The sequence below is a fragment of the Ammospiza nelsoni genome, chromosome Z, assembly GCF_027579445.1.
Source record: "Ammospiza nelsoni isolate bAmmNel1 chromosome Z, bAmmNel1.pri, whole genome shotgun sequence".
Taxonomy (NCBI): Eukaryota; Metazoa; Chordata; class Aves; order Passeriformes; family Passerellidae; genus Ammospiza; species Ammospiza nelsoni.
This window is the reverse complement of record NC_080669.1, coordinates 26,985,162-27,013,102: the sequence shown is the minus strand read 5'-3', so window position 1 is coordinate 27,013,102 and position 27,941 is coordinate 26,985,162.

Here is a 27,941-nt window from a genome sequence, read left to right as displayed (position 1 = left end):
TTCCTTCCGACACTTCCTTCCTTCCGACACTCCTTCCTTCCGACACTTCCTTCCTCTCCTTCCGACACTTCCTCTTCCTTCCGACACTTCCTTCTTCCTTCCTTCCCTTCCTTCCTTCCTTCTTCCTTCCTTCCTTCCTCCGACACTTCCTTCCGACACCTTCCTTCCGACACTTCCTTCCGACACTTCCTTCCGACACTTCCTTCCGACACTTCCTTCCGACACTTCCTTCCTTCCTTCCTTCCTTCCTTCCTTCCTCCTTCCTTCCTTCCTTCCTTCCGACACTTCCTTCCGACACTTCCTTCCGACACTTCCTTCCGACACTTCCTTCGACACTTCCTTCCTTCTTCCTTCCTTCCTTCCTTCCTTCCTTCCTTCCTTCCTTCCTTCCTTCCTTCCTTCCTTCCTTCCTTCCTTCCTTCCTTCCTTCTTCCGACACTTCTTCCGAACTTCCCTTCCTTCCTTCCTTCCTTCCTTCCTTCCTTCCTTCTCCGACACTTCCTTCCTTCCTTCCTCTCCTTCCTTCCTTCCTTCCTTCCTTCCTTCCTTCCTTCCTTCCTTCCTTTCCTTCACTTCCGACACTTCCTTCCTTCCTTCCTTTCTTCCTTCCGACACTTCCTTCCGACACTTCCTTCCGACACTTCCTTCCGACACTTCCTTCCGACACTTCCTTCCGACACTTCCTTCCTTCCTTCCTTCCTTCCGACACTTCCTTCCTTCCGACACTTCCTTCCTTCCGACACTTCCTTCCTTCCTTCCTTCCGACACTTCCTTCGACACTTCCTTGCTTCCTTCCTTCCTTCCGACACTTCCTTCCTTCCTTCCTTCCTTCCGACACTTCCTTCCGACACTTCCTTCCGACACTTCCTTCCGACACTTCCTTCCGACACTTCCTTCCGACACTGCCTTCCTTCCGACACTTCCTTCCGACACTTCCTTCCGACACTTCCTTCCGACACTTCCTTTCTTCCGACACTTCCTTCCTTCCGACACTTCCTTCCGACACTTCCTTACTTCCTTCCGACACTTCCTTCCGACACTTCTTTCCTTCCTTCCTTCCTTCCTTCCTTCCTTCCTTCCTTCCTTCTCCTTCCTTCCTTCCTTCCTTCCTTCCGACACTTCCTTCCTTCCTTCCGACACTTCCTTCCTTCCTTCCTTCCTTCCTTCCTTCCTTCCTTCCTTCCTTCCTTCCTTCCTTCCTTCCTTCCGACACTTCCTTCCTTCCGACACTTCCTTCCGACACTTCCTTCCGACACTTCCTCCTTCCTTCCGACACTTCTTCCTTCCTTCCTTCCTTCCTTCCTTCCTTCCTCCTTCCTTCCTTCCTCCTTCCTTCCGACACTTCCTTCCTTCCGACACTTCCTTCCTTCCGACACTTCCTTCCTTCGACCTTCCTTCCTTCCGACACTTCCTTCCTTCCTTCCTTCCCTTCCTTCCTTCCTTCCTTCCTTCCTTCCTTCCTTCCTTCCTTCCCTTCCTTCCGACACTTCCTTCCTTCCGACACTTCCTTCCTTCCGACACTTCCTTCCTTCCGACACTTCCTTCCTTCCGACACTTCCTTCCGACACTTCCTTACTTCCTTCCGACACTTCTTTCTTCCTTCCTTCCTTCCTTCCTTCCTTCCTTCCTTCCGACACTTCCTTCCGACACTTCCTTCCGACACTTCCTTCCGACACTTCCTTCCGACACTTCCTTCCTTCCTTCCTTCCTTCCTTCCTTCCTTCCGACACTTTTTCCTTCCGACACTTCCTTCTTCCTTCCTTCCTTCCTTCCTTCCTTCCTTCCTTCCTTCCTTCCTTCCTTCCTTCCGACACTTCCTTGCTTCCTTCCTTCCTTCCGACACTTCCTTCCTTCCTTCCTTCCTTCCTTCCTTCCCTTCCTTCCTTCCTCCTTCCTTCCTTCCTTCCTTCCTTCCTTCCTTCCTTCCTTCCTTCCGACCTTCCTTCCGACACTTCCTTCCGACACTTCCTTCGACACTTCCTTCCGACACTTCCTTCCGACACTTCTTCCGACACTTCCTTCCTTCCTTCCTTCCTTCCTTCCTTCCTTCCTTCCTTCCTTCTTCCTTCCGACACTTCCTTCCTTCCGACACTTCCTTCCGACACTTCCTTCCGACACTTCCTTCCTTCCTTCGACACTTCTCCTTCCGACACTTCCTTCCGACACTCCTCTTCCTTCCTTCCTTCCTTCCTTCCTTCCTTCCTTCCTTCCTTCCTTCCTTCCTTCCTTCCTTCCTTCCTTCCTTCCTTCCTTCCTTCCTTCCTTCCTTCCTTCCGACACTTCCTTCCTTCCGACACTTCTCCGCTTCCTCTTCCGACACTTCCTTCCTTCCGACACTTCCTTCCTTCCTTCCTTCCTTCCGACACTTCCTTCCTTCCGACACTTCCTTCCTTCCGACACTTCCTTCCTTCGGACACTTCCTTCCTTCCGACACTTCCTTCCGACACTTCCTTCCGACACTTCCTTACTTCCTTCCGACACTTCTTTCCTTCCTTCCCTTCCTTCCTTCCTTCCTTCCTTCCTTCCTTCCTTCCTTCCTTCCTTCCTTCCTTCCTTCCTTCCTTCCTCCTTCCGACACTTCCTTCCGACACTTCCTTCCGACACTTCCCTTCCGACACTTCCTTCCTTCCTTCCTTCCTTCCTTCCTTCCTTCCTTCCTTCCTTCCGACACTTCCTTCCTTCCGACACTCCTTCCTTCCTTCCGACACTTCCTTCCTTCCTTCCGACACTTCCTTCCGACACTTTCCTTCCTTCCTTCCGACACTTCCTTCCTTCCTTCCTTCCTTCCTTCCTTCCTTCCTTCCTTCCTTCCGACACTTCCTTCCTTCCTTCCGACACTTCCCTTCCTTCCTTCCGACACTTCCTTCCGACACTTCCTTCCGACACTTCCTTCCTTCCGACACTTCCTTCTTCCTTCCTTCCTTCCTTCCTTCCTTCCTTCCTTCCCTTCCTTCCTTCCCGACACTTCCTTCCGACACTTCCTTCCGACACTTCCTTCCGACACTCCTTCCGACACTTCCTTCGACACTTCCTTCCTTCCGTCCTTCCTTCCTTCCTTCCTTCCTTCCTTCCTTCCGACCACTTCCTTCCTTCCGACGCTTCCTTCCTTCCTTCCTTCCTTCCTTCCTTCCTTCCTTCCTTCCTTCCTTCCTTCCTTCCGACACTTCCTTCCTTCCTTCCTTCCTTCCTTCCTTCCTTCTTCCTTCCTTCCTTCCTTCCGACACTTCCTTCCTTCCTTCCGACACTTCCTTCCTTCCTTCCTTCCTTCCTTCTTCCTTCCTTCCTTCCTTCCTTCCGACACTTCCTTCCTTCCTTCCGACACTTCCTTCCTTCCCTTCCGACACTTCCTTCCGACACTTCCTTCCGACACTTCCTTCCCGACACTTCCTTCCGACACTTCCTCTTCCTTCCTTCCTTCCTTCCTTCCTTCCTTCCTTCCGACACTTCCTTCCGACACTTCCTTCCGACACTTCCTTCCGACACTTCCTTCCTTCCGACACTTCCTTCCTTCCTTCCTTCCTTCCGACACTTCCTTCCTTCCTTCCTCCCTTCCTTCCTTCCTTCCTTCCTTCCTTCCTTCCTTCCTTCCTTCCTTCCTTCCTTCCTTCCTTCCTTCCTTCCTTCCTTCCTTCCGACACTTCCTTCCTTCCGACACTTCCTTCCTTCCTTCCTTCCTTCCTTCCTTCCTTCCTTCCTTCCTTCCTTCCTTCCTTCCTTCCTTCCTTCCTTCCTTCCTTCCGACACTTCCTTCCTTCCTTCCTTCCTTCCTTCCTTCCTTCCTTCCTTCCTTCCTTCCTTCCTTCCTTCCTTCCTTCCTTCCTTCCTTCCTTCCTTCCTTCCGACACTTCCTTCCTTCCTTCCGACACTTCCTTCCTTCCTTCCGACACTTCCTTCCGACACTTCCTTCCGACACTTCCTTCCGACACTTCCTTCCTTCCTTCCGACACTTCCTTCCTTCCTTCCAACACTTCCTTCCTTCCTTCCGACACTTCCTTCCTTCCTTCCTTCCTTCCTTCCTTCCTTCCTTCCTTCCTTCCTTCCTTCCTTCCTTCCTTCCGACACTTCCTTCCGACACTTCCTTCCGACACTTCCTTCCGACACTTCCTTCCGACACTTCCTTCCTTCCTTCCTTCCTTCCTTCCTTCCTTCCTTCCTTCCTTCCTTCCTTCCTTCCTTCCTTCCTTCCTTCCGACACTTCCTTCCTTCCGACACTTCCTTCCGACACTTCCTTCCTTCCGACACTTCCTTCCTTCCTTCCTTCCTTCCTTCCTTCCGACACTTCCTTCCTTCCTTCCTTCCTTCCTTCCTTCCTTCCTTCCTTCCTTCCTTCCTTCCTTCCTTCCTTCCGACACTTCCTTCCTTCCGACACTTCCTTCCTTCCTTCCTTCCTTCCTTCCTTCCTTCCTTCCTTCCTTCCTTCCTTCCTTCCTTCCTTCCTTCCTTCCTTCCTTCCGACACTTCCTTCCTTCCTTCCGACACTTCCTTCCGACACTTCCTTCCGACACTTCCTTCCGACACTTCCTTCCGACACTTCCTTCCGACACTTCCTTCCTTCCTTCCTTCCTTCCTTCCTTCCTTCCTTCCTTCCTTCCTTCCTTCCTTCCTTCCTTCCTTCCTTCCTTCCGACACTTCCTTCCGACACTTCCTTCCGACACTTCCTTCCTTCCGACACTTCCTTCCTTCCTTCCTTCCTTCCGACACTTCCTTCCTTCCTTCCTCCCTTCCTTCCTTCCTTCCTTCCTTCCTTCCTTCCTTCCTTCCTTCCTTCCTTCCTTCCTTCCTTCCTTCCTTCCTTCCTTCCTTCCTTCCTTCCTTCCTTCTTCCTTCCTTCCTTCCTTCCTTCCTTCCTTCCTTCCTTCCTTCCTTCCTTCCTTCCGACACTTCCTTCCTTCCGACACTTCCTTCCTTCCTTCCTTCCTTCCTTCCTTCCTTCCTTCCGACACTTCCTTCCTTCCTTCCTTCCTTCCTTCCTTCCTTCCTTCCTTCCTTCCTTCCTTCCTTCCTTCCTTCCTTCCTTCCTTCCTTCCGACACTTCCTTCCGACACTTCCTTCCGACACTTCCTTCCTTCCTTCCTTCCTTCCTTCCTTCCTTCCTTCCTTCCTTCCTTCCTTCCTTCCTTCCTTCCGACACTTCCTTCCGACACTTCCTTCCGACACTTCCTTCCGACACTTCCTTCCGACACTTCCTTCCGACACTTCCTTCCTTCCTTCCGACACTTCCTTCCTTCCTTCCTTCCTTCCTTCCTTCCTTCCTTCCTTCCTTCCTTCCTTCCTTCCTTCCGACACTTCCTTCCGACACTTCCTTCCGACACTTCCTTCCGACACTTCCTTCCGACACTTCCTTCCTTCCGACACTTCCTTCCTTCCTTCCTTCCTTCCTTCCTTCCTTCCTTCCTTCCTTCCTTCCGACACTTCCTTCCTTCCGACACTTCCTTCCTTCCGACACTTCCTTCCTTCCTTCCTTCCGACACTTCCTTCCTTCCTTCCTTCCTTCCTTCCTTCCTTCCTTCCTTCCTTCCTTCCTTCCTTCCTTCCTTCCTTCCTTCCTTCCGACACTTCCTTCCTTCCTTCCTTCCTTCCTTCCTTCCTTCCTTCCTTCCTTCCTTCCTTCCTTCCTTCCTTCCTTCCTTCCTTCCTTCCTTCCTTCCTTCCTTCCTTCCTTCCGACACTTCCTTCCGACACTTCCTTCCGACACTTCCTTCCGACACTTCCTTCCGACACTTCCTTCCTTCCTTCCTTCCTTCCTTCCTTCCTTCCTTCCTTCCTTCCTTCCTTCCGACACTTCCTTCCGACACTTCCTTCCGACACTTCCTTCCGACACTTCCTTCCGACACTTCCTTCCTTCCGACACTTCCTTCCTTCCTTCCTTCCTTCCTTCCTTCCTTCCTTCCTTCCTTCCTTCCTTCCTTCCGACACTTCCTTCCGACACTTCCTTCCTTCCGACACTTCCTTCCTTCCGACACTTCCTTCCGACACTTCCTTCCTTCCTTCCTTCCTTCCTTCCTTCCTTCCGACACTTCCTTCCGACACTTCCTTCCGACACTTCCTTCCGACACTTCCTTCCGACACTTCCTTCCTTCCGACACTTCCTTCCTTCCGACACTTCCTTCCTTCCGACACTTCCTTCCTTCCTTCCTTCCGACACTTCCTTCCTTCCTTCCTTCCTTCCTTCCTTCCTTCCGACACTTCCTTCCTTCCTTCCTTCCTTCCTTCCTTCCTTCCTTCCTTCCTTCCTTCCTTCCTTCCTTCCTTCCTTCCTTCCTTCCTTCCTTCCTTCCTTCCTTCCTTCCTTCCGACACTTCCTTCCGACACTTCCTTCCGACACTTCCTTCCGACACTTCCTTCCGACACTTCCTTCCTTCCTTCCTTCCTTCCTTCCTTCCTTCCTTCCTTCCTTCCGACACTTCCTTCCGACACTTCCTTCCGACACTTCCTTCCGACACTGCCTTCCTTCCGACACTTCCTTCCGACACTTCCTTCCGACACTTCCTTCCGACACTTCCTTTCTTCCGACACTTCCTTCCTTCCGACACTTCCTTCCGACACCTCCTTCCGACACTTCCTTCCGACACTTCCTTACTTCCTTCCGACACTTCGTTCCGACACTTCTTTCCTTCCTTCCTTCCTTCCTTCCTTCCTTCCTTCCTTCCTTCCTTCCGACACTTCCTTCCTTCCTTCCGACACTTCCTTCCTTCCCCTTCTTCCGACACTTCCTTCCTTCCTTCCTTCCTTCCTTCCTTCCTTCCTTCCTTCCTTCCTTCCTTCCTTCCTTCCTTCCTTCCTTCCGACACTTCCTTCCTTCCGACACTTCCTTCCGACACTTCCTTCCGACACTTCCTTCCTTCCTTCCGACACTTCCTTCCTTCCGACACTTCCTTCCTTCCTTCCTTCCTTCCTTCCTTCCTTCCTTCCTTCCTTCCGACACTTCCTTCCTTCCGACACTTCCTTCCTTCCTTCCTTCCTTCCTTCCTTCCTTCCTTCCTTCCTTCCTTCCTTCCTTCCGACACTTCCTTCCTTCCGACACTTCCTTCCTTCCTTCCTTCCTTCCTTCCTTCCTTCCTTCCTTCCTTCCTTCCTTCCTTCCTTCCTTCCGACACTTCCTTCCGACACTTCCTTCCGACACTTCCTTCCGACACTTCCTTCCGACACTTCCTTCCGACACTTCCTTCCTTCCGACACTTCCTTCCTTCCGACACTTCCTTCCTTCCGACACTTCCTTCCTTCCGACACTTCCTTCCGACACTTCTTTCCTTCCTTCCTTCCTTCCTTCCTTCCTTCCTTCCTTCCTTCCTTCCTTCCTTCCTTCCTTCCTTCCTTCCTTCCTTCCTTCCTTCCTTCCGACACTTCCTTCCGACACTTCCTTCCGACACTTCCTTCCGACACTTCCTTCCGACACTTCCTTCCGACACTTCCTTCCTTCCTTCCTTCCTTCCTTCCTTCCTTCCTTCCTTCCTTCCTTCCGACACTTCCTTCCTTCCGACACTTCCTTCCTTCCGACACTTCCTTCCTTCCGACACTTCCTTCCTTCCTTCCGACACTTCCTTCCTTCCTTCCGACACTTCCTTCCGACACTTCCTTCCTTCCTTCCGACACTTCCTTCCTTCCTTCCTTCCTTCCTTCCTTCCTTCCTTCCTTCCTTCCTTCCTTCCTTCCTTCCTTCCGACACTTCCTTCCTTCCTTCCGACACTTCCTTCCTTCCTTCCGACACTTCCTTCCTTCCTTCCGACACTTCCTTCCGACACTTCCTTCCTTCCTTCCTTCCTTCCTTCCTTCCTTCCTTCCTTCCTTCCTTCCTTCCTTCCTTCCTTCCTTCCTTCCTTCCTTCCTTCCTTCCGACACTTCCTTCCGACACTTCCTTCCGACACTTCCTTCCGACACTTCCTTCCGACACTTCCTTCCGACACTTCCTTCCGACACTTCGTTCCTTCCGTCCTTCCTTCCTTCCTTCCTTCCTTCCTTCCTTCCTTCCTTCCGACACTTCCTTCCTTCCGACACTTCCTTCCTTCCTTCCTTCCTTCCTTCCTTCCTTCCTTCCTTCCTTCCTTCCTTCCTTCCGACACTTCCTTCCTTCCGACACTTCCTTCCGACACTTCCTTCCTTCCTTCCTTCCTTCCTTCCTTCCTTCCTTCCTTCCTTCCTTCCGACACTTCCTTCCGACACTTCCTTCCGACACTTCCTTCCGACACTTCCTTCCGACACTTCCTTCCTTCCTTCCGACACTTCCTTCCTTCCTTCCGACACTTCCTTCCTTCCTTCCTTCCTTCCTTCCTTCCTTCCTTCCTTCCTTCCTTCCTTCCTTCCTTCCTTCCTTCCTTCCTTCCTTCCGACACTTCCTTCCGACACTTCCTTCCGACACTTCCTTCCGACACTTCCTTCCGACACTTCCTTCCGACACTTCCTTCCTTCCTTCCTTCCTTCCTTCCTTCCTTCCTTCCTTCCTTCCTTCCTTCCTTCCTTCCGACACTTCCTTCCGACACTTCCTTCCGACACTTCCTTCCGACACTTCCTTCCTTCCGACACTTCCTTCCTTCCTTCCTTCCTTCCTTCCTTCCTTCCTTCCTTCCTTCCTTCCTTCCTTCCTTCCTTCCTTCCTTCCTTCCTTCCTTCCTTCCTTCCTTCCTTCCTTCCGACACTTCCTTCCTTAAGACACTTCCTTCCTTCCTTCCTTCCTTCCTTCCTTCCTTCCTTCCTTCCTTCCTTCCTTCCTTCCTTCCTTCCTTCCTTCCTTCCTTCCTTCCTTCCTTCCTTCCTTCCTTCCGACACTTCCTTCCGACACTTCCTTCCGACACTTCCTTCCGACACTTCCTTCCGACACTTCCTTCCGACACTTCCTTCCGACACTTCCTTTCTTCCGACACTTCCTTCCTTCCGACACTTCCTTCCGACACTTCCTTCCGACACTTCCTTCCGACACTTCCTTACTTCCTTCCGACACTTCCTTCCGACACTTCTTTCCTTCCTTCCTTCCTTCCTTCCTTCCTTCCTTCCTTCCTTCCTTCCTTCCGACACTTCCTTCCTTCCTTCCGACACTTCCTTCCTTCCTTCCGACACTTCCTTCCTTCCTTCCGACACTTCCTTCCTTCCTTCCTTCCTTCCTTCCTTCCTTCCTTCCTTCCTTCCTTCCGACACTTCCTTCCGACACTTCCTTCCGACACTTCCTTCCGACACTTCCTTCCGACACTTCCTTCCTTCCTTCCGACACTTCCTTCCTTCCTTCCTTCCTTCCTTCCTTCCTTCCTTCCTTCCTTCCTTCCTTCCTTCCTTCCTTCCTTCCTTCCTTCCTTCCCTTCCTTCCGACACTTCCTTCCGACACTTCCTTCCTTCCTTCCTTCCTTCCTTCCTTCCTTCCTTCCTTCCTTCCTTCCTTCCTTCCTTCCTTCCTTCCGACACTTCCTTCCTTCCGACACTTCCTTCCTTCCTTCCTTCCTTCCTTCCTTCCTTCCTTCCTTCCTTCCTTCCTTCCTTCCGACACTTCCTTCCTTCCGACACTTCCTTCCTTCCGACACTTCCTTCCTTCCGACACTTCCTTCCTTCCGACACTTCCTTCCTTCCGACACTTCCTTCCGACACTTCCTTACTTCCTTCCGACACTTCTTTCCTTCCTTCCTTCCTTCCTTCCTTCCTTCCTTCCTTCCTTCCTTCCTTCCGACACTTCCTTCCGACACTTCCTTCCGACACTTCCTTCCGACACTTCCTTCCTTCCTTCCTTCCTTCCTTCCTTCCTTCCTTCCTTCCTTCCTTCCTTCCTTCCTTCCTTCCTTCCTTCCTTCCTTCCTTCCTTCCTTCCTTCCTTCCTTCCTTCCGACACTTCCTTCCTTCCTTCCTTCCTTCCTTCCTTCCTTCCTTCCTTCCTTCCTTCCTTCCTTCCTTCCTTCCTTCCTTCCTTCCTTCCTTCCTTCCTTCCTTCCTTCCTTCCTTCCTTCCTTCCTTCCTTCCTTCCGACACTTCCTTCCTTCCTTCCTTCCTTCCTTCCTTCCTTCCTTCCTTCCTTCCTTCCTTCCTTCCTTCCTTCCTTCCTTCCTTCCTTCCTTCCTTCCGACACTTCCTTCCGACACTTCCTTCCGACACTTCCTTCCGACACTTCCTTCCTTCCTTCCGACACTTCCTTCCTTCCTTCCGACACTTCCTTCCTTCCTTCCTTCCTTCCTTCCTTCCTTCCTTCCTTCCTTCCTTCCTTCCTTCCTTCCTTCCTTCCTTCCTTCCTTCCGACACTTCCTTCCTTCCTTCCTTCCTTCCTTCCTTCCGACACTTCCTTCCTTCCTTCCTTCCGACACTTCCTTCCGACACTTCCTTCCGACACTTCCTCCCGACACTTCCTTCCTTCCTTCCTTCCTTCCTTCCTTCCTTCCTTCCTTCCTTCCTTCCTTCCTTCCTTCCTTCCTTCCTTCCTTCCTTCCTTCCTTCCTTCCTTCCTTCCTTCCTTCCTTCCTTCCTTCCTTCCGACACTTCCTTCCGACACTTCCTTCCGACACTTCCTTCCGACACTTCCTTCCGACACTTCCTTCCTTCCTTCCTTCCTTCCTTCCTTCCTTCCTTCCTTCCTTCCTTCCTTCCTTCCTTCCTTCCTTCCTTCCTTCCTTCCTTCCTTCCTTCCTTCCGACACTTCCTTCCTTCCTTCCGACACTTCCTTCCTTCCTTCCTTCCTTCCTTCCTTCCTTCCTTCCTTCCTTCCTTCCTTCCTTCCTTCCTTCCTTCCTTCCTTCCTTCCTTCCTTCCTTCCTTCCTTCCTTCCTTCCTTCCGACACTTCCTTCCGACACTTCCTTCCGACACTTCCTTCCGACACTGACACTTCCTTCCGACACTTCCTTCCGACACTTCCTTCCTTCCTTCCTTCCTTCCTTCCTTCCTTCCTTCCTTCCTTCCTTCCTTCCTTCCTTCCGACACTTCCTTCCGACACTTCCTTCCGACACTTCCTTCCTTCCGACACTTCCTTCCTTCCTTCCTTCCTTCCTTCCTTCCCTTCCTTCCTTCCTTCCTTCCTTCCTTCCTTCCTTCCTTCCTTCCTTCCTTCCTTCCTTCCTTCCTTCCTTCCTTCCTTCCTTCCGACACTTCCTTCCTTAAGACACTTCCTTCCTTCCTTCCTTCCTTCCTTCCTTCCTTCCTTCCTTCCTTCCTTCCTTCCTTCCTTCCTTCCTTCCTTCCTTCCTTCCTTCCTTCCTTCCTTCCTTCCTTCCGACACTTCCTTCCGACACTTCCTTCCGACACTTCCTTCCGACACTTCCTTCCGACACTTCCTTCCGACACTTCCTTCCGACACTTCCTTCCGACACTTCCTTCCGACACTTCCTTTCTTCCGACACTTCCTTCCTTCCGACACTTCCTTCCGACACTTCCTTCCGACACTTCCTTCCGACACTTCCTTACTTCCTTCCGACACTTCCTTCCGACACTTCTTTTCCTTCCTTCCTTCCTTCCTTCCTTCCTTCCTTCCTTCCTTCCTTCCTTCCTTCCTTCCTTCCTTCCGACACTTCCTTCCTTCCGACACTTCCTTCCTTCCTTCCGACACTTCCTTCCTTCCTTCCGACACTTCCTTCCTTCCTTCCGACACTTCCTTCCTTCCTTCCTTCCTTCCTTCCTTCCTTCCTTCCTTCCTTCCTTCCGACACTTCCTTCCGACACTTCCTTCCGACACTTCCTTCCGACACTTCCTTCCTTCCTTCCTTCCTTCCTTCCTTCCTTCCTTCCGACACTTCCTTCCGACACTTCCTTCCTTCCTTCCTTCCTTCCTTCCTTCCTTCCTTCCTTCCTTCCTTCCTTCCGACACTTCCTTCCTTCCGACACTTCCTTCCTTCCTTCCTTCCTTCCTTCCTTCCTTCCTTCCTTCCTTCCTTCCTTCCTTCCTTCCTTCCTTCCTTCCTTCCGACACTTCCTTCCTTCCGACACTTCCTTCCTTCCGACACTTCCTTCCTTCCGACACTTCCTTCCTTCCGACACTTCCTTCCGACACTTCCTTACTTCCTTCCGACACTTCTTTCCTTCCTTCCTTCCTTCCTTCCTTCCTTCCTTCCTTCCTTCCTTCCTTCCTTCCTTCCTTCCTTCCTTCCTTCCGACACTTCCTTCTGACACTTCCTTCCGACACTTCCTTCCGACACTTCCTTCCGACACTTCCTTCCGACACTTCCTTCCTTCCTTCCTTCCTTCCTTCCTTCCTTCCTTCCTTCCTTCCTTCCGACACTTCCTTCCTTCCGACACTTCCTTCCTTCCGACACTTCCTTCCTTCCGACACTTCCTTCCTTCCGACACTTCCTTCCTTCCGACACTTCCTTCCTTCCTTCCTTCCGACACTTCCTTCCTTCCTTCCTTCCTTCCTTCCTTCCTTCCTTCCTTCCTTCCTTCCTTCCTTCCTTCCTTCCTTCCGATACTTCCTTCCTTCCTTCCTTCCTTCCTTCCTTCCTTCCTTCCTTCCTTCCTTCCTTCCTTCCTTCCTTCCTTCCTTCCTTCCTTCCTTCCTTCCTTCCTTCCTTCCTTCCTTCCTTCCTTCCTTCCTTCCGACACTTCCTTCCTTCCTTCCTTCCTTCCTTCCTTCCTTCCTTCCTTCCCTTCCTTCCGACACTTCCTTCCGACACTTCCTTCCGACACTTCCTTCCGACACTTCCTTCCGACACTTCCTTCCTTCCTTCCGACACTTCCTTCCTTCCTTCCGACACTTCCTTCCTTCCTTCCTTCCTTCCTTCCTTCCTTCCTTCCTTCCTTCCTTCCTTCCTTCCTTCCTTCCTTCCTTCCTTCCTTCCTTCCTTCCTTCCTTCCTTCCTTCCTTCCTTCCTTCCTTCCTTCCGACACTTCCTTCCTTCCTTCCTTCCGACACTTCCTTCCGACACTTCCTTCCGACACTTCCTTCCTTCCTTCCTTCCTTCCTTCCTTCCTTCCTTCCTTCCTTCCTTCCTTCCTTCCTTCCTTCCTTCCGACACTTCCTTCCGACACTTCCTTCCGACACTTCCTTCCGACACTTCCTTCCGACACTTCCTTCCGACACTTCCTTCCTTCCTTCCGACACTTCCTTCCTTCCTTCCGACACTTCCTTCCGACACTTCCTTCCGACACTTCCTTCCGACACTTCCTTCCTTCCTTCCTTCCTTCCTTCCTTCCTTCCTTCCTTCCTTCCTTCCTTCCTTCCGACACTTCCTTCCGACACTTCCTTCCGACACTTCCTTCCTTCCGACACTTCCTTCCTTCCTTCCTTCCTTCCGACACTTCCTTCCGACACTTCCTTCCTTCCTTCCTTCCTTCCTTCCTTCCTTCCTTCCTTCCTTCCTTCCTTCCTTCCTTCCGACACTTCCTTCCGACACTTCCTTCCGACACTTCCTTCCGACACTTCCTTCCGACACTTCCTTCCGACACTTCCTTCCGACACTTCCTTCCGACACTTCCTTCCGACACTTCCTTCCGACACTTCCTTCCTTCCGACACTTCCTTCCTTCCGATACTTCCTTCCTTCCTTCCGACACTTCCTTCCTTCCTTCCTTCCTTCCTTCCGACACTTCCTTCCTTCCTTCCTTCCTTCCTTCCTTCCTTCCTTCCTTCCTTCCTTCCTTCCTTCCTTCCTTCCTTCCTTCCTTCCCTCCTTCCTTCCTTCCTTCCGACACTTCCTTCCTTCCTTCCGACACTTCCTTCCTTCCTTCCGACACTTCCTTCCTTCCTTCCTTCCTTCCGACACTTCCTTCCTTCCGACACTTCCTTCCTTCCTTCCTTCCTTCCTTCCTTCCTTCCTTCCTTCCTTCCTTCCTTCCTTCCTTCCTTCCTTCCTTCCTTCCTTCCGACACTTCCTTCCTTCCTTCCGACACTTCCTTCCGACACTTCCTTCCGACACTTCCTTCCGACACTTCCTTCCGACACTTCCTTCCTTCCTTCCTTCCGACACTTCCTTCCTTCCTTCCTTCCGACACTTCCTTCCTTCCTTCCTTCCTTCCTTCCTTCCTTCCTTCCTTCCTTCCTTCCTTCCTTCCTTCCTTCCTTCCTTCCTTCCTTCCTTCCGACACTTCCTTCCTTCCTTACTTCCTTCCGACACTTCCTTCCGACACTTCCTTCCGACACTTCCTTCCGACACTTCCTTCCGACACTTCCTTCCGACACTTCCTTCCTTCCTTCCGACACTTCCTTCCGACACTTCCTTCCGACACTTCCTTCCGACACTTCCTTCCGACACTTCCTTCCGACACTTCCTTCCGACACTTCCTTCCGACACTTCCTTCCGACACTTCCTTCCTTCCTCATTCCTCCCTTCCTGCCTTCCTCCCTTCCTCCCTTCCCTCCCTTCCCTTCCTTCCCTCCCTTCCCGTCCTCTTTTTCTCTTCTTTTTCTAAGGACAATTAGCCATTTTCTAAGGACCGGTGTTTTGACATCAGCTGTTTCCAGCCATTGGTTCCCAGCTGCTATTGTTGCTCACAATCACTTGGAAACTGCATGAAGGGCTGCTTTCATTCTCCATAGTGTACGTTCAGTGATGCCATTCTTCTTTTCTGTAGCTTGTTAATTGGTTTTCCCTCATACCATGTCTTGTTCAGAGACACTTGGAAGCAGAGTTTGACATTGCTTTACTTCCTTTTCTTTGCTTTTATTTCCCCCTTGTCCAAATGCAAAATCAGCACAGCCACCAGCTTCAGCTAGTTGTTCCAAGTGCTTCATGATACAGTTCTTTAAGACAGCAAACAGTAATTTCTTGGAGGCAGGTGAGACTTTTGTAAGGATTGCATATCTTGATTATCACTTTCTTTTGTAAAATTTTCTAAATACTTCCACTTTAGTTCTCACTCCCAGGCCAATATGAAAGTGAAAAAATTCACTCATTGATTGTGGATGCTCATGTTCCTGTTGAAGTATGGAGTGTATGCTTTCTTTCTGTGAAAGTGATAGCTGGCTCTACCAGCGATGATTTTAGCTGGCCCAAGGGCTCTGTATAGGAAGGTAAATGCTCGAGTGCAGAAAGCTGGCTGCTTTGAACTGTAGGTGTAGCTCAATGCCTAAAAGTAAATCTCAGAGATAGTGTAACTCCGAGTTAAGATTTCAGAATGTGGGTCCCAAGGAATAGTTCAATACAATAAACATTTTGTCTTAGGGGTGGTCTGTGCTGTTCAGGACAAATAGAAAGCAGAATCTGCGCTTATTTATAAGAATGATGTGAATCCTTCTCTGGCAGAATTCGTCTGAAAATAGAGGTGAACTTGCTAAATTTTTTCCAGAGATATCTACTAACCTTAGTCCATCAGGTATGGTTCAGCCCTTGCCTTTGGTTTCTACTCTTCTGCTTAATATTTCCCCCAAATCACACATGAGTGTGAGTGAATGAAAATATGAGCTGTATGGCAAATCAAGGAAAAGACTTGTTTCATGAGCTTTCACTGTTGTTTTTATTTTCCTTTAATTCCCTGGGGAAATAGGCCATATATTTAGAAAGAAATAAGAGGATGTGTCTGAGAAAGTTCTCCTGCCTCCCTTTGTTCCTTACCATCAGGAGCAGGATTGAATCTGTGCTGTGGCCTGGCTCCAGTCCGTGGTAACAAAGCAAAACCTTGGGTGGCAAGCCAAGAAAGCCTGTGCTAAGAAACAACATGAGGGGCAAAGAAACCATATGCTCTCATGAGTGTCTTTGCATCCATTTTTGCTGCACAGTTGCGACACTTTGGTGTAAACATCTCTGAGCACTTTTACAGTTCCTCTGACAACAAGCAGGAATCAGACAGAAGGGTGTAGTTTGGCTTCCAGGGTAAACTTGCCTCACAGTGAAGAGGGGTGGCAAGAACCTACTGCCAGAGGCAATGTCTCACACCCTGTAGCTCCAGGAAAGTTTGCTCCCGCTTCCAGTGTTGACAAGCTGGTCTCCAACATCTGACAGTCATGAATGCCTGGACACAGTTCCTCCTGGCACTCAACATTTCATCTACATCTCTCTCCCTTGTTCACACTTTGGGGAGAAGCATCACTCCCTTTTGGATGTAGAGACACACTCTGACTCTCTGCTGGGTACCAGGCTCAACTGGAAGCTCAGCTGGAAGAAGTCTGGGCACTGCATTTCCGCTTGCAATTTCATCGAAATTGAAATCTGCTGTAAGCTTGATGAGGCTTGAAGTCAGGCTGTGAAAGTGCAGAGCACTTTGAAATTCTTAAAGGAATCTGAGTGTCTTAAATATATAGCATTTCATTACTGATAGTGGTCTTGCTGTTGTTTTGGGGTTTTTTGCTGGCATTAAGTTTCAAGAGAAAGCCAGACCTCATGGGTAAAACTTCATTAGTTCTGTTTCTCTCAGCTAGCTTGTAGCCTATTCATCTTTCCTATACTTAAATAATTTGCATGACTGTCACATTTCTGCAGCTCTTTTTTCTTTATTGTGTTTTCATGTTGGCTAATAGCTTATGCTATTGTCTTTCTTGAGAGTGTCCAAAAAATTTGGAACTGAAGCAAATATTTTTGGGCTCTCTCTCTGGAACATCATCCAAGTATACATTCTTTATTAAAAGCTTCTTCCTTTGGGTAACAAGGCCTTGAGACCTTCCCTATGGAAGGGCAGTAATTTAATTTCTTGGGTCTATCCTCAATTGCTTGCCAATTTCTTATGTAACACGAGAGATGCTTTTTGCTTGCAATGAGGAGCAGTTCTGAAGATTTCTGCCTTCTCCCTCCTGCAAGCTATGCCTTTTCTATCCCCAGAAGCAGGCAGGGCACCCTTACACAACGCAGTAGCAGATCACTCACTTTGTCCCTTCTCCAACAGGATTTTGGTGATTCAGACATTAGCAATACCTGCGCAGCAGGGAGACTGGCTGGAATGGGCACCTTACACAAGCTTTAATCAGGAGATTTTCTGTTATCACTGTATGCTTATGTAGGAATATCAGCATTTCCTATTTCAGCACACAGCAGTGAAATTTGTCAGCTGATTTTTCTCTCTCAGAGTTAAGGGGAAATTGTCCCTTGTTTGTTGCACAACACAGCTATCCTGCTACCTTGTATCTTGTTAATAAGTTTAATTCTGATTCTAACAGACTTTCACTCACAAAGCTCTGTTTTAGTATCATGGAATATATTTCTTCAGTTATCCCAATCTAATGATAAGCATCAAGATAGAGGACTTCTGTTAATCTGAGTTTACAATTAAAAATTGAGAAGACATTGATACCAATATGGGAGTATAGTTGGATGCGGGAACAATATACAGCCTTTGTGGGGCTAAGTGTTATGCAGGCAGCTGGGCACAAAAATGAAGGGTGAAAGTGTCTTCTCTGGTGCTCTGCAGGTGTATGGAACAAAAAAAATGAGGAAATCTAAATTTTTCGCATGGCCTCTCTGACATGAGTGAGAAGCAGAGTCCCGTTAGGCCCTCTGGTTAAATGCCACACCCCCATGGTAATGCATTGCTGTAGTAGCTCTTCACTCCTGTTTCTTTCAGGAAGACACTAATGAACGGTTAGGCCAAAGAACTTTCATACTGATGAGAAGAGCTGGTGTGCCATGTATTCAGAGCTTTCATTCATTTTCTTCCAAGAACTGACTTATCTTAGCATTGCATCTCTACCGCTTTCAGTGTAGCAGAGAAGTAGGCCCAGACTTGCTCTTGTTCATGGCTAGCTAGCAGCTGCTGTCAAATCTTTTTTGAGTGAAGTATCTAAACTGAGACATAAACCAGCAAAATTGGTGCTTGACTCCTTGCCTGTTGATAAATGAGAGACAGGTTCAGAAGTTCAACAACTGTCATCTGGCTAGGAAAATTCTATAAATTGAGAGCAATTTAGTTGTGCCGATTGCTCACTTCTTTTTAGCCACACGTGATTTTCAGACAAAGGTACTGTAGACAAATCCTTCCTGGTGCAGCTCTTGCTTGTTCTCATGCTTTGCTGTTTAACCACAAACTCCCAACTCTAGCTGAGATGAGATATAATTAAAGTCAATGTAAAATACAATTCTCTGATTTTTCAAAGGCGCCAATTTAAATTTCATTAAAGCTCTTGAATTTGCATTTCTGATACCAGGTACAGAATCAGCCATTACCTGTTCATGTGTATAGAAAACTTATGCTTATGTGATAGCTGTCAGCAATTTTGTTTGGTTTTAACACCTAAAACTGGCTCACAGTTAAAAACTGGTCTGGCTGAGTAAACTCAGTCATAATACATCTACAAGGTGAGCTTTGCTAACAGACCAAGTTTAAATTATTTGGTGGGACATGCAGTAGGAACTTAGCTAGAGGTCTTCCCAAAACCTGCTTTTGAATCTTATTAGAAATGTCATGAGCCCTAAAGCAGGGGGACTGAAGTTTCACACACTACAGCTTCTAGTGTTCTTATGTATTCACTTCTACTCGAGGTTGACCAATGTGTGACACAACTCTCAACACCACTGAATAGACAGAAAAGTGGGTGATCTCAGATATATGAATATCACTATCAAAATGGTGCCAGCCACATTATTTGAATTCTGTAGGAATTTTTTCAGCTCATAAATTATACATCCACTTAAAAAAAAAAATCAATAACTCAGTTTAACAGAGTCAAATTTCTGCATTATGGTAGGCACATCAGCTACGGATTTACATGTCAGAACTCAGTATGGTACAATTTGGCAAGCTGAGTTGTCTACTGACTCCTAATATTCTGATAAAAACCACAACGTATTTCTTGTGCTGCTGAAACCTGCAAATATTAATGATGTTTGCAGAGAATGTAAGATAAGTTATCTCTGGTGTCAGAATTGCTCATCGTACTGACCACTCCAGAGTGATGAGTCTGTGTGGTTTGTTTTGCAGAAGAGGCTGTCTTGGAAAAGATAAATAAAAGACTTCCATAAAAAATCCTCCTGAGATCAAATAATTCTTAATATTTTCAATCCCCTGGAGCATTTTGTTTTACAGAGGAAAATTAAAATTTTAGTGGCATTTTGAATGCTGCCATTCAATGGAATGGAACAATAACAAATAGTAGAGTATTAAGTATTAGTGTTATGGCATATCAGGGCTACATTTTTTTAATTTACAAAACATTAAAACTTTTTTTTAAAAACCGTTGTACATCTTTCATCAGCTTTAACTGAATAAAATATAAAATTTACTTCAGTTTCACAAATAACTCTGGAGATGAAATAATCAAATCAGGACCCAAGGCAATTATACTTAATCAGGTTAGAGTATATGTGACACAGATGGCTGGTATTAAAGAAAAATTCAGTTCATCTTTAGTTATAACAAAGAATGAATGAAAGGAAACAACTGACTTCCTTCACAGCATTCAGCTGGGCTACAATTCAGACATTTATTTAGTTTGATACATTTAGTGTCAACCTGTGCTGTTCTGATATTCTAGGAATCATCCTGCATAGGGTGCATCAGTATTCACTCATGCAAAATTTATTGGTAAGGTAGCTTAACTGAGCAAGCAATGGAAGCCTAGGACAGCCGGGCAATAAGTGCTGACAGTATAGGAGTACCTTCCTGAGGCCATGGTCCCTTAGTCTCCTTATCATTTTGAGTAAATTTCAGGAATGAGTGTTGTGCATTGCTTTTGATGTCCCTTGGAAATGCTGGCCAGCTGTCTGGTGGAGGTTAAAAACTGCTGCTATTTCCTTGGAATGAAAAGTGAAAAGCTCTCTTTGATTGAAAGTTAAATTATACAGCCAATGACATATATCCAGTTGCCTTCATTTTGAAACAGGACTCAGTTGAAGATACAACTACTCATAAGAAATTTGTTTGGAAGTGAAATGCTTTCCTCAATCCTCATGCTCGGACCTTGTTTCTGATCTGTTCACATCCCTCTCTCTGTGTCTCTAAGGCTGGAGAGCAGCCCTGTGAGGAGGACTTGGGGGTGCTGGTGGGTGAGAGGCTGGACATGAGCCAGCCATGGGCACTCCCAGCCCAGAGAGCCAAACGTGTCCTGGGCTGCATCCAGAGCAGCGTGGGCAGCAGGGGAGGGAGGGGATTCTGCCCCTCTGCTCTGCTCTGGGGAGAGCCCACCTGGAACCTGCATCCAGCTCTGGGCTCCCAGCACAGGGAGGACATGGACCTGGAGCAAGTCTGGGGGAAAATCACTACTTTGATGAGAGGGATGGAACACTTCTCCTGTAATTAAAGGTTGAGAGTTTTTTCAGCCTGGAAAGGAGAAGTCTTTGAGGTGACCTAAGTGCAGCCTTCCAGGACCTGAAGATAGCCTACAAGAAATACAGAGAAGGACTTCTTTTTATGAAGTAAAAGGATGAGGTGGAATGGCCTTGAAGTGAGAGTATTAGGAAGAGGCATTAGGAGGTATTAAGAAGAAATTTTTTACCGTGAGGTTGGAGTGGCACTGTCAGAAGCTGCCCAGAGTAGCTGTGGATGCTCCATCCCTTGGAGTGTTCAAGGCTGGGTTAGATGGGGTTTGATCAACCTGGCCTAGTGAAAGCTGTCCCTGTCCACAGCAGGGTGTTTGGAAATATACGATCTTTAGGATCTCTTCCAACTCTAACCATCCTATGATTTTATGACGCTGTACCAAACAGGAAACGCCGGACTTTACAATATGGAATACAAGGCATTGCAAAACACAGTACTTTACAAATAACATAACTGGAATGCTTTCCATACACACACACACCATGGAAAGGTTTCTATTGGAGGCAATGGGCAGAGGGTGATGGACCCCAGCAATGTGCCATGGCATGGATCTGGAGCAGCAGCAGGGCCAGCCAGCTGGTTGCCTGTGCTTAGCAGTGATGGCTCCCAAGAGGTGCTGTGTGTGTGACCTTGCTGTGTACGATGCATGGTGCCAGAGCTGTGATGGGGGCTGCACTACAATGCAAAATCATTGAAACAATATTACAGTACAATACCAAACCAGTGATAGTACAGTATATGCCATATAATAAAGAAAATGCATAAAGTAGAGTGAAAGAAACCATCCAACAAATGCTATATGGCCCACTATTACTGTACACATTGCAAAAGGATCTACAATGGAAAAGTATAAAAAGCACAATGGAAAATATAACATGTAAAAATGCAGAATATTCAATACCGCAGGCAAAATAGAATGAACTGTGAAAAAAAAAATCCCAAAACAACACATCACAAAGCATCCATAAGTCACATCCAATGCAGTCCACACCATACAGTGTGATATAAACAATACAACACAACACATCCAACATATAAACATATAAACAATACTACATCCAACATGTAGCACAATACAAAATAGGAGACAAATGGAGACAACATACATTACAGCACCAAAGAAACAACTGCACAGTACAATACCAAACCCCGTAAAATACATACAGTTCAATAGAATGTGTGCCTAGGATTGATCAAAGGTTAAAGGGCATTGTGAAGGCATTGACCATATGCCTCTTTTTAAGATAGTCTCAGGTATGGGGTATCAAACATCTCACTAAGATGCCTGTTCCAGCGCTTGACCTTACCCTCTTGGTAAGGAAGTGCTTCTGAATCTCACAGGTCAGTTCCTCACCCAACATAACATGCACCTGATCATCTCACAGATGGGCAACTTATCCAGAAATGCTGTAAGGAACAGGATCAAAGGAATTACAAAAATCTAGAAATGCCACGTCCACCCCTGTCCCTTCACCCACAAGGCAGGTGGTCTTATCCCAGATTAGTGAGGCATGGCTTTTCCTTTGTGTACTTGTGCTTACTGTTCCTGATGATTGCGTTTCCTGTCAGAAGCACACAGTACAATTTTTATAAGTTTTCCAGGAACTGAGTTTAGACTAACAGATGTGTACTTTCCTGAGTCTTCCCAGTAACACAGTGTGGAAATGGTTCAAAAATGGGTCAGGAGAGGTTCAGACTTGACATTCAGGATATTTCTTTTGCATTTTCGAATCCATTATTTTCCCAATGTTTTACCATTTCATCTCTTGTGTAGAATACATTATTATGTTGTTGTATTTTTGGATTGCTATACAGACATTTAATATTCCAGCTTTCAGGGCTGCATAAAAAAAATTCCATGCGAATCATGCAATATATCTTCACTATGCCTGTATAAATGTTTTAATTTTTTAAGAATACATTAAATATATCCCAAACAGTATGTATGCTAATAGATTGTATATTATATTGGACTGCGTGTTTTATGGTATTTACTGTCTTAGTTTCTTAGTCATGTGTATGTCTTATTCCAATGGATTGAGTGGTATTTTGTACTGTATTTGGAACTCTCTGTATTTGTATTTGTATTGATACTGTTTGTATGTGTGGATTGCACATATTGCACTGTCCTGCATGGTGTGGCGTTGTATTATATTGCACATATTGTGTGTTGCACTGCATTTTGTGTCATGGTATGTATGGTATGTATGAATTTGTACTGTGCTATGTATGAATTTGTACTGTGTGTACGGCATTGTCTGTTATCTATTGGACTGCAAGGTATTTTGTTTTGTATGCAATCACTCATGGGGTACTCATGGTATTCCATGAGTATTGGCATGGTACTGTCTTGGATGGTGTTGTAAGCTTCAGAACTGGATGGCGTTGTATCATATGGAGTTGCACGTTTTGCACATTATGCATGTATTTCAGTGAATAGCGCTTGTGGTATTGGTATGTGTTGAGGTATTCAACCGAACCTCTGTCTCTGGAATCAACCAAACCACTGGGTTACTTACCCACCCATACACCAGCATCCCAGAACTGCAATGGTAAGATAAGACACAGGCTAATTCATACCCATCTGTTGTACTCCCCACATCAACACTCAGGAAAGAAAAACAAGGCAGCATGTAGCTGTTTCAAATAATCACTGCTGCTTTTATTCCCCACTATCATAAGTCTGTCATCCTTTGTAGTGGTTTCTGAATGCCATTTGTCCTGTGTGCAATATAATGAACTGATACCCTGATTCCCCACCATCCTCACCCACTTTCTCCCCAGCCATAAATTTTGCTCTGCTCACTTTATTCTATATAGTATTTCATTTGCATTTGTATCATCTAGATTAGACTGCCTACTGGAGACACTGATACAAATGAGAACAAAGTTCTCTTTTATACCAATCTCTTTAACTAAATCTTCGCAGAACTTGGATTGTATAATAAAGGCTAATGGGGAGACCATGTTCAGGAGTGTCTTAAAACAACTTCTAAAAGCCTGCTCCATTTCTTTGCACACAAATAATAATGAAGTCCTACAAAAACAAGATTTCTGCCACATAAATCTTGCTGTGGAATTACTGATACCAAAAAGTGAAATGTATTGTACATACTGCATTGTACTGCATAGTATAGTGCTCTACTTGATTTAAGATGGTTGTGATTTTTACACATTTCACATGTGGTTCACAGCATAAATATAGCTATTATACAGATTTTTGAGAAGTTTGTGTTGTTTGATTTTTGTAGAGTGTGTTTTCAGCTCTTCATCATTATTCATTATGTTTTTGAACTGCTGTGTTCCAGAAAGCTGCTTCTGAGACTTATTAATTTTAAATAATATATGTGTAATGTTCTGGCTATAGCATGTTCTTTTTGAAAGCTAGATTTTAGAGGTGTGTAGTCAAAGCATTTTCCCCAGCTTCTTTTAAACTGTCTTGGGACTTGGAAGACATTCTTCCTTCAATTTTGCTAAACTTCAGTTGCTAAAAAAATTCCAAAGGAAGTCTTGTTTGCAATTTCATGGCTGCCTCTTACTACCATTTATGAACACAATATGCAGTGCATTCCTCTGTATCTTTGTTGAAGCAGTATCTGAAAACACCATGTGCTGATAAAGCACAAGAAGTATTTTTAAAGCATGTCAGGGCTGATGCATATCTGCCAAATTTCTAATCTGTGTTAAAACTCCATTTGTGTTAAAATGAGAGAATGAGGTTTAGATTAACTAATGGATAAAAACAACAGTATTTTGTGGTGATGTGGAAGTTCAACAACCTTGAGTGAAATTCTACGGTCTCAAATCTTCATGAACAAAAAGCAAAGGCCTCTATAAATTCTAGCTGACAGTAATATATGTAGCTTGTTTCTTCCTTATGTGAAATCTCTGTCAGCTGTGAGCTGTTTTCACTCATGCAGTCTTGCTTACTTTGATTTATTACTCTTTTCTATTAGTAATTTAACTAGATAGCTAAGCTTGGTTTAGGACTTCAGTGCAGACTTTGGCTGACCAGAAAGGTATTTCTCAAAAAAGTAGTGTTGTTGTCCTTTCACTGTGGTGTAGTTGAAACTGAAAAGGCCACCAGTTTACAGAACACCTAAGGTTGTTAGAAATGGCTTATGTTCAAGGGCAAATGGAATTGTTAAAATCAAACCCCTAGTAATTTGCAAGGAAAAATGTAAAAGTTGAAAACAAATGTGCATAGGTGACTCCTTAGAGGAGAGCACACAAACTGAGCATTTGAAAAATGTGCAGTATATTTAGGCTCAGGATTAGGTTATACATATGATAGCACATCTTTAGTTGCCAGCTATGCAGAGGAAATGTAGTGTTTGTCTGCTGAGTAGCAATCTTCTGCCACTGGGGAACACAATCGTCCTAGGTGAGGATTCTGCTCAAAGCAGTCAGCTGCTGATAGTTTAGAAGTGCTGATAAACATACTACAAAGAATTGCAGAGACTCAGCGAGAGGATGAGCTTTCCTTGGATTTTTCCCTGAGAGATCTTTTACTTGCTGTCTGTTCTGGTTTCATAAAAAGTCCTTTTCCAGCTTTCTTGTGGGCTTCTTAGGCACACTAGAAAAGTGCTATAAGGTCCTCCTGGAGTCTTCTGCCTCCAGGATGAACCATCCCTGCTCTTGCAGCCTTTTTTCATAGGAGAGGTGCTCTAGCACTGTCTTTGACACACATCTGACGCTGAAAAATACTCTGGAAGCAGAGTATTTGTAGAGATGCAAATCCAAAATTAAGATGACTAAAGAGAAGGATTACAGTGTGAAGTTTTAAGTGAACTACTATAGGTCGAAGACAAGAAAACAGGCCTGAGATGCTCAGTTAATTCTTATTAGCAGAGGAAACTGAGAGATGACTATTACCAATGCAGAAAAAGGATATTAGGAAGCTTATAAGACAGAGGAATAATGGGATTCAGTGGCTAGGAGCTGAAATTTGACAATTTCAATATTAAAATAAGAACAAAATCTCTAGCAGAATAAGGAAACATTTAAAGAGCCTATCAGAGAGGATAGTGAACTTGCTATTGTTTGTTAACTTTATAGAAGATGACATGTCTACAATGTTAAATTGGATTCTGTAGCTTGAATATGTGGCTCAGACCTTGTTAGTAATTCCTGAAAATACATTAAACAAAAATTATATAAATTCAGATCACTACTTCAGTAAACTGATGTATCTACACATAAAGGTTATTTTGGGCTTCATACAAATATTAATAGTATCTCAACATTTAGGCAAGTTAAGGACAAATTATTTAGATGGCAATAAGCAAGCAATAGAATTGCATGTCCAGTGCATTCCAGCAAGGCCCTGACCTTCTAGGGAAAAAAATTATATCGTGTGCTATCTGTACTCTAAATGTGCTGAAACACAAGAGAGCTATTTTGTTGGTTAATGACAGTTCCAGGTTGTGCAGATATTGGACAAAAGGCCTTCTAGAAATGAATCTGCCGGTCTCTGGCAGCTCTCAGTTCTGTATAAAAATGAAAAAGAAATAGTGGAGTGATGGATTACAACAGGCTCCTGGACACTTTCCTGCATACTTTCCTGGATGCTTTTTTCATTGCCCCATTGAGGATTAGAATTTGTGAAGAGGAGAACAAAAAGCCATCTCCAGGTTTTGGGGATGTATATGGCCTGGTAGGGCAACAGAATATTACTTCTTAGTTAACACTGTTGGTTTCGTTTCTGCTGGGCACAGGGAAAATGTTAGTAATTATTATGTTTAATAACAATACTTAATTTAATACTCATCATTGTATTCTACAGTTTCTTTCAAACTTTTTCACTTGCTTTGCTTCTACTTCGGTGGTTTTGCCTGGTGTTTTGAGAATCTTGTGTTCAGGAAAACCAGAAAGGGAATAAAGGAGGGAAAAGACCACAACAATAAGATATAGTCAAGTTAGTGGCCTGATTAGTGGCATGAAAAGAATAATTGCTCTGGAGAGTAACAGTTCAAACACTGCAAGTTACTCAGCAAAGAGAAAAGGTGAAGTATTTGTCTTGGGCATTTACTGTAAAAGAAAGTGGTGAACTCTAGATCTTTATACAACATGTGTGCCATCATTTGCTGTAGCAGTGTATTTTGTGTGAATCTGCTAGACTTCCAAAGCTTCAGCAAGTTGCTGAGGATTCTTTACAATAAAACTGCTTCTATTTAAATGTCAGCTATCTAACGTCATTTAAATGGAACATAGAACACACAGTTTCTGCTTCTTTTCCCTTACTCACCTCTGTAGTTATATACACTGTATAGTCCACAATGACTGCTTGAAGAAAACATTAAGTTTTCAGCAGGGCACATTTGCAGGGCATATTCACTCTAGATGTTATTGTTCAACTAAAATAAAGGTGAAATGGTTTTTACAGGGTATAACCTAGAACCTGCTTCCCACAGAAATTTAAATAATGAGAGTGTACTATAGCAAATATAGAATATGCCAGACGGGAAAACAGGATATAGAAAGTCGAAAAACCAGGCAAAATTAGACTGTGGTGCTGTCTTGGGCTTGAAAATAAAGTTGCTATTAAAATAAAGGGACATAATAAACAATTGAAGTGGAAGCTGATGCAACTCAACTGAGTGGTTTAACTGCTATTAAATTCAGGACTATGCAGACAGAATAATCCTGGAATAGGTTGTTTTGGTTTGGAATTAAAGGAATTATCTGCAGATTGTTCTTTGTTCTCCTCAGTTCTCCTCTATATTTAACTGAATCTGTCTGGGGAATGTGTTGTCATGGCAACCTGTAAGTTAATCTTGATGTTTCGGACTTAGAAGTTACGTTACTATTAAAACAGAATTCAGGAAATATATAAACACAAATTTGTTTCCTAAACACAATTTTAGATTTCTTTTTAGATCAGGGAAGTATTGTGTTTCAAAGAGAAAAGTTAGGCACACAAAACTATGGTCAATTACATGCACACAACTTTACCACTGCTGTGATTATGGGAGATTTAGGTGGAAGGTGTGCAGGGAGGGTTCCTAAATGAGAAGCAGGAGAATAAGAAATGCCTTGGAGGCTTTGAAAAGTGAAGAGTAATGCTGCTGAGTGAGGCCACCCAATATAACACTGACTCCTTCCAAATTCAGAGCTTTGGTGTTGTCTTTTCTTTCTGGAGACAGCATTGCCTAAAAGTCAGGATGTCTGATACTGTCACAGGAAAAAGTAAGCAAGGGACTCATGCAGTTTTGCAGTCCTGCGTATGTGTATGCTTTGAATTTACAGGGCTGTCTCCTCCTTCCAAAATCTCAATGTGTCACTCTATTGCTGCAGCCTTTAGAGGTTTCTCTGTGCAGTAAGGCCTCCATCCTGGTGTACATCTCTTCACAAAAGGAGAGACAATCATCAGCTTGGCTTGAGATTGGTATTGCATGTGGTAATGACATTCCTGAATGAATGAAAAACTTGCATCTCCTATTGCTGGGCTTAAAATGTTGTCTATGGGCGAAGAGATAGTACACCTTCTGTAAAGGCAAGGCTGTATTTTTAATGCAATTGAGAGTCTCATAATTGGGTAGGGGGGAGAGGAATAAAAATAAATTAAGTCCAAACTCTTAATTTTGTACTGTTTTTCTTGGTGAAAAATTCTTTCATACTTTCTCCTGGAAGTAAGTGTGGTAATTTCATCCCGGTGGTGATATGCTGTGGTGAGTCATCAGTATGAGTCTTTCACTATTATGTGACTTTTTTATCTCTTGTTACCGGGCTTGCAAGGGTTCCTCAGGGGTGAAGAGAGAGTCATTTAAGTTAGAAAAGACCTCCAAGATCATCATGTCTGATTACCTGCCCTACCATCTTGTCTACTAGACCATGGCACTTAGTGCCACGTCCAGTTATTTCTTGAAC